Genomic DNA, 12253 nt, shown 5'->3' on the forward strand with positions numbered 1-12253 from the left:
GGGGTGGTACGGGACATTGTTCACTGACCTTCACTTCCTTTTCTGACCTGAGCACATGTCCCAACAAAGGGCTTTCTAAGAATAAAGATTCTAAAGGGTGGCTGGGAAAGAGCCCCTGGCAGTCACAGGGTTGTCATCCGGGGATCACTTCACTTACCACATCCTCAGAAATAATGACACCTTCGCTGGTGTTTGGCTTCTGTTGTCCTGACAACGGCCATCTCCAAGCAGTTCCTCTCCCAGGCATCTCTGAAAGCAGATGGGCTTAGGACTGGGGCGGGATATTTCCTAACCTGAAATCAAAGTTGCTTGAGATTTATCTGGGGAGAAGGTGAAGATTTAAACCACCCTGCAAGGATTGTTTATGTTCATTTATTTTACACCCCTCTCATTCCCATAGGGGTTCAAGGAAGCAGGTATAGCCCCTGGCAGAATTCTACCCACAGGGTAGGCATTTAAGCCTCTGTGGATTGAATGGAATGAAGTGACATGATTTTAAAGGGGGTTTAACATTTCCCGCCCCCCCCCAATTGTTTTACAGATGAGGAAACAGAGACTCAGAGGTTAAACTGGTTAAATTGCTTGCCCAGAGTCACAGGGCAGTTTAACCACTGAACCCAGCCCTAGAGCTGCAGACCATCATCTGCTTCAGCTGTCTTTCCAGGAGGCTCTCACCCGCCTGTGGTTTGCACAGGGTTCTCCATTCCCCCCGGCTTTGCCTGGGCCAGGCTCCATAGGGGACACTGTCGCTTTGTGTCGCCCTCCTTGGCACAGGATGAAATCAGGTGGTCCCCATTCTTCCTGTTCCACTCAGCCAAATCTATCTGAACACATTTCCTGTGCACACAAGCCAGCTCGCCAATTATCTGCTCCAATTAAGGAGTGTGAGATGTGGTTAATTCAGTTACTTCAGTGGGGTAACCAAGGCGAACGGTGTGCTGGCCGTGCTGCTTCAGGTCCCCTTGGTGGCCCGGGGCCATGCTGTTTCCCCTGGCATTCTTCCCCTTCCCCCAGATGGCCACTGAGGTTTCTTCATCTCCCTTTTCCTTCCTTTCTGAGACCCTGGAGTTGCAGAACTGTGCCTTGCCCTGCCTCCCCCTCTATCAACAGACTATTCTGTCCTAAATCTGTGTCCTTTGAGAAACTAATACGTACAGAATAATCAGTGGTAGATCATGGATTAATACTCAACTCTCTCAGAGATAATTGGCACACACATGAGGCACCTTCCACATTGATGCCCAAAGCCAGGCTTGCCACAGATGAATGTAAAAATCATGCCTGTTTTGTTTTGATATACAGACCTCAAGCACTCAGATCTCTGTTGCTAGTCCTTTCTGCCTCTTAGCACTAAAGGAAAGAAGGCAGATGAAAGCTGAGTTGTGTGTTAGTGCGATCAATTAGGACAATGAGCACTGTCCTAATGGCCAATGGCCCCTCCCTCTGGTAGAATAAATATTATTATCCTGAGCTGAAATGTGTAGATAATATAACCAACCTATACCTACCTTCTCAAAAATAAAATCAGCACAATGCCTTGACTGGAAAGATGCAAAGGAGATACAAAAGGAATATAATTTATAATAAAGTAATATATATTTCATCATGGAAATGCTTGGGCCCAATTACCTTAAAAAATTAAAACGAAGAAGTCAAATGCTATAATTATTCATACATTTACCATAAATGGGACAACTATAAACACAGATCAATACAGGTGTGTTATACTGCATACAACTAGTGTTGTCATTGGTCATGTAATTTTGGGAATGGTGAGCAAATCTTAGTAAGTCTTAAAAATTAAAGAACGAGACTTTTTTTTGTTTTACATGGCAGTTGCAGTCCTGGAATAGTAAGTGTAAGTGAAACCATGCAAAAATTACATTTCATTTATATGTAAAATATAGTTAGGTTCAAGACACAGGTAATTGTAAACATTTTGTTGTTGTTGTTTTAAATCTGCATGAGCTTCTGAAACAGGATCTTGTCTACTACATATGAGTAGTACTTCCATTTATTGTGACAACAAAAAAAATATATAACCATCCTCCAATTTTTTTTCCCCAAAATGCTCCCAGAGGGTAGTACTGTGCCCTTAACCCCATAGAAAGTCATTCCATTAGCAATTACCTTTGGCCTCTACTAACAGAGTCCTCAACTGACAGTAGCTTAAACAAGATAGGGGGTTGTTTTTCTGTCAAGTAAAATAAATCTGGAAACAGGCTGTCTTGGGCTCATTGGTCCAAGGCTCCTATCTTTTCTGCTCTAATTTCCCTAGTATTGATTTCCATTCTCAAGTTCATGGTCACGAAATGGCTGCTGGAATTTCAGCTAGCATGTCTGTGATCTAGGTAAGAAGAATAAAGAAGAGAGGAAGACAGTAAGCGTAAAGCCACCTAGCAGATGAATAAGGCTCCTTTAAGATTGTTCCTGAAAGTTTCATTTGACAATTCTCTTTATGACTCATTGGTTACCTCTGTCCTCAAAACAAGTCTGGGAATGTAATTTCTTTAGTTAGGTGCTTTGCTATATTTAATAACATTGGGTTTTCTAGTGCAGAAACAGAGTGAACGGAGATTGGGTAGGCAGCCAGACATCTCTACCATACTGTTTCATCTAGTGACAATTTCCAGGGAACCTGCTGAAGCCCAAATGCAGATTCAACACACAGGTCCCAAGAGAAGTATGCAGTTTTTTGGATTGCTTAGCTCAGGGTCTCAAGCTTATACGGCCTTCAATTTTTTGTCTGCTATTCCATGCAAGGGAGCAGAGTGAAGCCTCATCACAATGATCTCTTCTGACTAGATCCTGGTACTGACCAAACCTGGGGATAGCAGACTAATTGAAGAAAGGACTCAAAATCCAAAATCTGCCTGAGCTTCCAGTGTGAGAGTCAAGATGACAGTGGTTTAGCTTCTCACATTTGACATTAGTCATTTAAATGTATGTATGTTTTCCAGAGTTTGTGCCAAACCCTTTAGAATTTTCCTAGGGAAATTCTGCTCAGTTTCACAAACATGTAATCCATCTACTGCATTTCTCCTGCTGTGTGCCAGGGATGCAAGATGAAGCTGACAAAAGCTGTCCCCTGGAGAGTCTGGGCATGGGGGAGGTGGGGACGGAGGGGAGGAGGCGGCAGGGACAGGCCACTGCTCTCTAAAGTGGTCAGTGCAGTGGAAACAGATATGCTTAGTATTGTCTGTCCGAGACAGCCAGCTCAGTGCCACACTTAGTAGGTGTTCAGTAAATAGTTGTATTTTGATTTGGAACTCTTCTCTGTGATGCTTGGAGAGGAATCTGTTCTATTCCAAGCAAAGTTTTCCTGAGCTGAGCAGTTATTTATCACTGCTTCTATTGCTGAATGCTGTTTTCCCTTCTGTTTCAGTGAACTATGCCCTAGAAAAAGTTCCTGAAATATGGTTTTATTTTCAACCTTGCAGAAATCCTTCTTAGGTTGAAGCCATGCCAAAACTCTTGGAACTGGGAAATATCCAGAGATATGCAAAGATGATAAAAATAATCTTTCTACTTAGAAATTCCTAATTCTTTGTTAGCCTCCTCAAAATCCCTCCAGAGGACAATTTGGCAACAATTTTCAAAGTTTTAATGAAACATTCATATCCTTTGACCCAGCAATTCCTCTTCTAAGAACTTATACCAAGAAAATAATTAAGGATATACACAAGATGCAAAAATAAAGGTATTTGTTCAAGCCTGGTTTGTAATATGAAAGATTGGAAACCACCTAGATGTGGTTGTTTTCAGTGTATTCTAACCAATAATAGATCAATGAATAAATGTAGTACATTGCACGTAACACATTTCATCTACTTGAAAATATTTCATTTAACAATTGTGTATTGATTACCTGCTAGTACCAGGCACTGTTGTAATAGAAGGATATATTAGTGAATAAAACTGTATGGATCACACCACTGGTTATATAATTGTATTTATTGACATGAAAATACATTTAGGATATATTGTTAAATAAAAAAGGCAGGTTACAAAATTATTATTATCATAACTGTTAATAATAGCTAACACTTATATAGCATTTATTATGTGCCAAACATCATGCTAGAAACTTTACACATATTAAGTCATTTCATTTATATAAAGACCTAGGTATAATCCAATACTTGGTTAAAAATACTTTTAACCAAATATTCATTACTATTTTGTTGAACAAGATGAGCACAAGTGCAATAATAAAGCAACTGTTCCTTTCTCTCACATTTGCTTCAAACCCACTCTCTGGATTTGTCCTTTTCCTGCCCTTGGATGAAATCTCCGGCAGGTTTCAAAGCTTTTCTGGTCGCTTTCAATCACCTGGACAGTCTTACTTCAAAAATTAGACTGTCCAGTCCAATCTGAACTCCTTTCCACTGAAAGGGAATCTCCTCCTCAGGCCAATCTACTGAGAGCTTTGAGTCCTAGAAGGGTTAGTGATTGCTGTCTCCCTCTCATAGCTCCTCCTCTTCCCTGTCTCCAACACCCCCCAGCCTGAGCCTGTGAGAGGGGACTGGGGAAAGGGCGGTCTTCCCTGGCAGGTACAGTCTGGACCATCATTGTTCCCATGAGTTTGGCAGATGCACCTATGCAGCCTCTTTCTCTGGCAGGTGCCTTTACTGGTTCCTCTCAAGATTCTTTGTTGAGGATGTCATTTCTCCTCCCAGTTCTGCCTTCAGCCTATGGGGTTTCTAGGAGTCTCCCTCATACTAACCCTCTCCTTTGGGCCTTTTTCCCTCTCACTCAGGAGTCTTCTTGTGTGGTTCAGTTTTAAAACAACCCAGGTCTTTCCTTGGGTCCACATGGGCCTAATGAAGCTCATGTGTCTTCACCAACCACTGTGGACGTGCAGCCCCTCTTTCTCCTTGCTGGTGGGTAGGCTGAGTTCCGGCTAGTCAGCCACCTGTAGGCTTCTCTTGGCCAAAGGGATACCAGTCCCTAAACTCCAGGAGACACATACCATGCTTTCTGTGAGTCTCTAAAAGGCCCTCTCACTTGACTTGGGATGAGGGGATGTACCCCCTTCTGTTCCCTCTGAGGTGGGCCAGGACCCAGCCCACTAACAGGCTTCTCTCATTACTCACTTTTATAGGTTGGAGGGCTGATTGCTTAATGCTGGCAGAACCTGTTTCCTAATCTCTCAATCTACCTTGCATAGATTGTGTAGGAGTCATAGAACCTCACTTTGGATATTTAGAATGTGGGATCCTTGTGCACCTATTGCATTGTTATCAGCCTTTAGGGCATCAGCTAATAGAAAGCAGAAATATCCTGTTACATACATATATATGTGCACATATTTGAAAATTTCACTTCATATTGTTATCAATTATTTTCCGGTCATGGAGTTATTATTTTTCTTTTTTGTTTATCTGTACTTTATCTGTACCTGGACTGAACGTGTATTAAAAGAAATTCTTAAAAGGAAAAATATCATTTTACATGCAAAAAAAAAAAAGAAAGAATCTACACCCTTCACAAAAATTAACTCAAAATGGATCGCAGACCTAAATGTAAAATGCAAAACTCTAAAACTTTTAGAAGATTACATAGGAGAAAATCTAGATGAACTTGGGTATGGCGATGACTTTTTAGATACAACACCAAAGGCATGATCTATGAAAGAAATAATTAATAAGCTAGGCTTCATTAAAATTAAAACCTTCTGCTCTGAGAGAGACAATGTCAAGAGAATGAGAAGATAAGCCACAGTCTAGGAGAAAATATTGGCAAAAGACAATCTGATAAAGGACTGTTAGCCAAAGCACACAAAACTAAAACTCAACAATAATTAAAACCAGATGGGCCAAAGACCTTAACAGACACTTCAACAAGGAAGATATAAAGACAAAATAAGCATATGAAAGATGCTCCACATCATATGCTATCAAGGAAATGCAAATTAAAACAAGATACCACTCCCTACCTATTAGAATGGCCAAAATCTGGAATGCTGACAACACTAGTGCTGAGAAGGATGTGGAGAAACAGGAATACTCTGCTGGTGGGACTGCAAAATGGTACAGCAACGTCGTAAGACTGTTTGGGCAGTTTCTTAGAAAACTAAACATATTACCGCACAATCCAACAATTGAACTCCTTGGTATTAATCTAAATGAGTTGAAAACTTATGCCCACACAAAATCATGCACGCAAATGTTTATAGCAAGTTTATTCATAATTGCCAATATTTGGAAACAACCAAGAGGTAAAGTGAATGGGTAAGTAAACTGTAGTACGTCCTGACAATGGAATATTATTCAGCCCTAAAAAGAAATGAGCTATCATCCATGAAAAGACATGGAGGAACCTTCAATGCATAAACTAAGTGAAAGAAGCCAATTTGAAAAAGCTACATACTATATGAATGATTCTAACCATAATACATTCTGGAAAAGGCAAAAACATGGAGACAGTAAAAAAAGCAGTTGCCAGGAGTTGGTATGGGGGAAGGGATTAATAGATGGAGCAGAGAGGATTTGAAGGACAGTGAAAATACTTGTTGTGTACTCTAATGATGAATACATGTCATTATTAATTTGTCCAAACCCATAGAATGTACAACACCAAGAGCAAACCTTAAGGTAAACTGTGGACTTTGGGTGATTATGATGTATCAGTGTAGGTTCATCAATTGTAACAAAGGTGCCACTCTGATGAGGGATGTTGATAGTGGGGGAAGCTATGCGTGTGTGAGGGCAGGGGTATATAAGAAATCTGTCCTTTTTCTCAATTTTACTGTGAACCTAAAAAATAGAGTCTTTAAAAAGAGGAAAATATTCTTTTAGAAAAAATGTTTATGCACAGGCATTTATTTTCTATTTCTTCTTGAGTCAGTTTCAGTAATTTGTGTCTTTCCAGGACTATGTCCATTTGATCTAAGTTATCTAATTTTTAGCATACTGTTGTTTAAGTATTTCTTTATAATTCTTTTAATTTCTGTAAAGTTGGTAGCAACGTCCCTATTTCATTCCTGATTTTAGCAATTTATATCTTCTCTCTTTTTGGTCATTCAAGCTGAAAGTTTGTCTATTTTCATGATCTTTTCAAAGAACCAACTTTGATTTCATTATTTTTCTCTATTGATTTTTAATTTTATTTATTTCTACTCTTATCTTTATTATTCCATTTCTTCTGCTTCCTTTGGGCTTAGTTTGCTCTTTCTTTTCCGGTTTCCTTATTTTTACTTTTCAATTAGTGTTGACATTCAACATTTTATATTAGTTTCAGGTATACAGCATAGTAATTACTGTATATAATTTATATAATTTATAAAGTGATCCTGATTAATATAGTACCCACCTGGCACTATACATATTCATTACAATATTATTGACTATATTCCCCATGCTGTACTTTATATCCCTGTGACTATCTTTTCCAATTTCTTAAAGTAGAAAGTTAAGTTATTGATTTGAGATCCTGACTTTCTAACCCAGGCATTTAGCTATACATTTCCTTTTCAGCATTGCTTTAGCTGCATCCCATAGGTTTTGGTATACTGAGTTTTTGTTTTACACATTTATTCTCCTACTTTCCTTATAAGTTTCACTTTTAAGAAAGCTTAGTTGAACAGACTCAAATTAACGAAACGGGAAGATAGTCTAGATTCAATCCACCTAGTAATGCCCTTTATACAGTGTCCTACCCTGCCATATTTTGGCTATATGGGCTCCCGCTGGGATTGGTTTGAACAATGGGTGCTGTTTAACACATCTATTTGCTGCTTAAAATTATTCTTAGGGCTTCGAATCCCTTTCGGTTCACTGGTTCACATGGCTGTAGGCAGCTACCTCTTCAGCACTAAAATACTGGTAAATCGCCCATATATCGAAAGCTTTGAAAATTTAAATGCATTTTTGAGTCTACTCTTTTATTTTACCCTTTTATTCTCTGAAATATTTATTAAGCACCTGCCTTAGGCCAAGTACTGCATCAATCCCTAGAGGCCCAAAACTCTCGAGGGTTTTTTTTTTGTTTTGTTTTGTTTTTAACATTGGGGACTATATTAAAATACTTAAATTCATAAATTTTAAATGTGTAACACATTTATCTATGCTTCTACATGTAGAAATTTGGAAAAACTCTTTTAACTCTCAAAGAATTTTAATAAGTTATAGACATCACAGAAATCAGTTTTCCAGTGACTTTGCACATATATTTGATTTTGGCTATACAAGGGTTAAAAGTTTCATTTAGACATTTTTTTGTAAGTAAGCTAAACATGATACAGATAGACAAGGACACCAGATTCAGACTTGTTATGTACACCTATCTAATTTACAATAGTTAAATGCAAACAGGGGCATAGGGACCAGGAAACAGACCAAGTGTTACAGTATGATAGTGCCATGTTCAGGTGCTAAAGGATCGTGCAAGAGGGATGCCTCGTTAACGTTTTGGGATTAGAGAGGAAATGACATCTATTGAGGTCTGAAATTTGCTTGGCAGTCAGCCCCTGGAAGAAGCTAGGGGTGCGCAGAATTCTCCCATGTGCCACAAAAAGTGTCACCCAGAGATAGCTCAGTTCGCAAGTTCAGTTCAGCAACCAGACTGGTCTAAAAACTACACACACAATTTTAGAAGCTCACACAATGGTTGAACCCAATGGAGACCCTGACCTTGTGGTCCTTCTATCCCTACCCTGTCATCTCTTCATGAGAGAAATTCTGTAAGACATTTTTTCCCCCCTAGAAACAACCCAAAACAATTTGAATGTGATGATTCTGTAAATCCACTTTGGAAACAACGCCACTGGTCACCTCTGGGTCTGTCCAGTCCTGTGCTAAATTCTCTAGCATAATCAAGTGAAAAAGAGGAGGGATAATCTTGTAGACCTTTCTCGCTAGTTGCAAAAAAATAAGCTATATTTTCAGGGGCCTGCACCCAAGAGCTCATACAGCAACTTTGTGCATATTAAGACAAAGCACCCCCTCAAGGCAGACAAATTACAAAGTGGCATCCCATTAGGGCAAAAAATTAAAGACATCTTTCTTGACATTGCTTGAACAAGGGTGTGTCTTGGTCCATGCAGTATAGGCTGATTTCAGCTCCTTTGCGCCCTTGTAGCATGACCTTGTCTGAGGCACAGATGACATACATGTGTGACAGCCTGGCTTATGGGGAGCAACTCAGTATCACTTCTAAACACACTGAGGAGATAATCATGGGCTTATACTGTGACCCTTGTGAAAAAGAGGCTTTAAAGATTTCTAACTTTACATAAGTCTTTTCAAACCCAGCAAATCCAGTCCTAAACAGAAAGATTCCTCACATTGCCTCTAGAAACATCGCTTTAGAAAAGAAGCTGCATGATTCATATTAGGCCCTTTGTCCAGGGATGACTGCCACGTCAGCAACAAGAAGCCCTGACAGCGTCAGGGTTAAATGTTTGAAAATTCTCTTCCAATGAAGGCTAGATTCTGTTGCTTAGTGACTGCTGCCATTGCTTGCTGCTGTCACTCACCTTGTCTCCAGAGAGTTATCCCCCACTCTCATAAGGAAGGTTATGATTGGACAAAGGTGACATCATATTACATAGAGGAATGGTATCTCTTTGTCAAGACAGCACCAATAAGATGACTCAAGAGTTGGTAGTGAAGTGTTTTGGTTCCTTTGTTTTGTTCCTTTAATATAGAGCCAACAAATTTGATTAATTAAACATTTTCTTCATTTCTTGCAGAGCCAATTTTGCAGGTGTTAGTAGTAGATTTTTGCCCATAAAAATATTCCTTGATAGCATATGGATTATCTTCACATTCATATAATCAACGCTAGTCTAGCCAAAGCCTTTTCCTCCGCTCATGCACTTGGTCAGCACTTGCGAAGCTGAATAGATGATAGGCAGAAAATGACTACCCCTCAGCTCATTATCACACCATTGGTTGCAGAGTGGAATTTCACACAGGGTAAGTTCTTCTTGGTGCTTATCTGAGAAGTACCTAAAGTGGTTCCAAAGCATCAGTTTCAAGGACAGCCCCATAATAAGACTTCAGGATACATGCATAAGGCTTCAAGGAGTGGGGGGAAAAAAAATCATTTAAAATAGAAAGCACATCTACTTTGAAAATCAAGCAGTTGGAGAAATTGCATGCATTTTAGATAATAAAAAAATCAGCTCTTTGATTACTTTTGAAATTTACGTAACACATTTGTACTGTTTTGAAAATGAAGCCTGATAGTCTTGTTTTTGGCTCTGACATGAGCTACCAGTGTATTCTTCAATATTTCAGCCCTTGAAGACACTAGCTCTGTGACTGGAGTGTCGGTTGCAGATTCACAATGCCAGGCTACTATATTAAATCATCTGTTAAATGTGCTCTTTTCTTGGTAAATATTCAGTATATAGCATATTCACAGCTGGTATAATTGGGTAATTGTTTCCAATTAATGCTGTATTTTTAAAGCTGCAATTCCATATAAAGCTTATAGTTGAGCTGTAACAAAGGCAACCCCTTCCTGAGAAACAGAAGAGTAAGAATTCCTTTCTGCCAATTCTACTGGAAAGCAATTATAGAGAGAATACTGATAACATTGTATATGGCCTTGTATATTTACCTCCACTGATAAAGAATCTGTAGTGTGTCAGTCGAAATGTATAAGAATACCCCTGCCTCTCCCAAGAGCTGGCTGCAAGTATTTGAACATTGCAATTCCTCCTTTGAATAATCAACATTGTTCTTAAAGTAAATTACAGCTGATGATACATTTTGTTGGGAAAATTCATCTAAAAGAAGAGAAAGATAGTATTTACACAGAATCAATTTTCAAGGAGTCATTTATTCTCAGAATTACCAGCAAACACATTCAGGAAAAACCAATTTAATATATAAGTTCCTTTAAGAATTCAGATTGGTGGACAGGTGAAAGCAGAAAGTGAGTGGGAGTTCTTTAAATGAAATCTTAACAGATGTGAGGGGAAAGTTCTGCTGCTGCTGTGGTTCCTGCTCATTTGACTAGAAAGATACCAAACATCCGGGTTCTTAAAGTGTTTGCTTGGTAGCAGTAAATTATGGTGTTCTGAAATCAATTGTGCTATAAATTGATCAAGATTTGGTTTTATATTTACTTTACCTATTAAGAGATTTAATACTGTAAACAACAACATGAACAAGGTGCAAGCAAATATGTCTGACCTTTGCCCTAGAGGGAGCCATTATCTTTATTACACTAGACATCAAATGAACCTGTTTGCTCTGGAGGGAAACAACTGTCTTCTATGGTTGTTCACTATATAAACATCCTTGAAAATAAGTCTGGAAGATTGTCAGTGCCTCTGTTTTCAAGACACACAAAAATGTGAGACCCCTTACTTCACCTCCATTAGGATGACTATTATAAAAAAAGAAAGAAAGGAAGAAAGAAAGAAAGAAAACAAGTATTGGGGATGATCTGGAGAAACTGGAACATTTGTGCATTGCTGGTGGGAATGTAAAAGGGTGCAGCACTTGTGGAAAACAAGTTCCTCAAAAAAGTTAAACATAGAATTATCATGTCATCCAACAATTTTACTTCTAGGTATACACCCAAAAGAATTGAAAGCAGGAATTTAAACAGATACTTGTACACCAATTCGCATAGCAGCATTATTCGCAAGAGCCAAAAGGTAGAAACAACCCAAATGTTCATCAACAGATTGAGTAAACAAAATATGGTATGTATTATGGTATGTATACATATATATACACACAATATATATTATTCATATTAAAAAAGGAATGGAATTCTGATACATACCATCACATGGATGAACCTTGAGAACATTAAGTAAAATGAAACAGGCACAAAAGGACAATTATCGTATGATTCTACTTATATGAGGTATCTAGAGCAGGCAAATACAAGGAAACAGATTTATGACTGTTGATATTGACCAGTCACCAGGCTAAAGTAGTGTCTGTCAGCCTTCTCCACTGTGAAATTACCTCCCCAACCCTTGCCCCACCTCCATACTATACTCCTTGGCAGGAAGTCATTACATGAAGCCCCTACCTTTTCCTTTAGAGTGGGGTATTTACATAATTTATTTGGAATTCTTCTGCATGCGAAATTTGTCTCTTTTCCTCCATTTAATTTATCCAATCATTATTTATATCGATGTGAACTCATGGCTATTTATTTTATATTTTGGGTTATAATCCAATACCATTTAGTTTGTTTTGTTACTCAAATTGTTCCAGCTTTGGCTATTGGGAGCTCTTTCAGTTGCAACATTTTTTTTGTTTTTGTTTTTGCTTTATTT

The sequence above is a fragment of the Pteropus alecto genome, unplaced genomic scaffold (assembly GCF_000325575.1).
Source record: "Pteropus alecto unplaced genomic scaffold, ASM32557v1 scaffold131, whole genome shotgun sequence".
Lineage (NCBI taxonomy): Eukaryota > Metazoa > Chordata > Mammalia > Chiroptera > Pteropodidae > Pteropus > Pteropus alecto.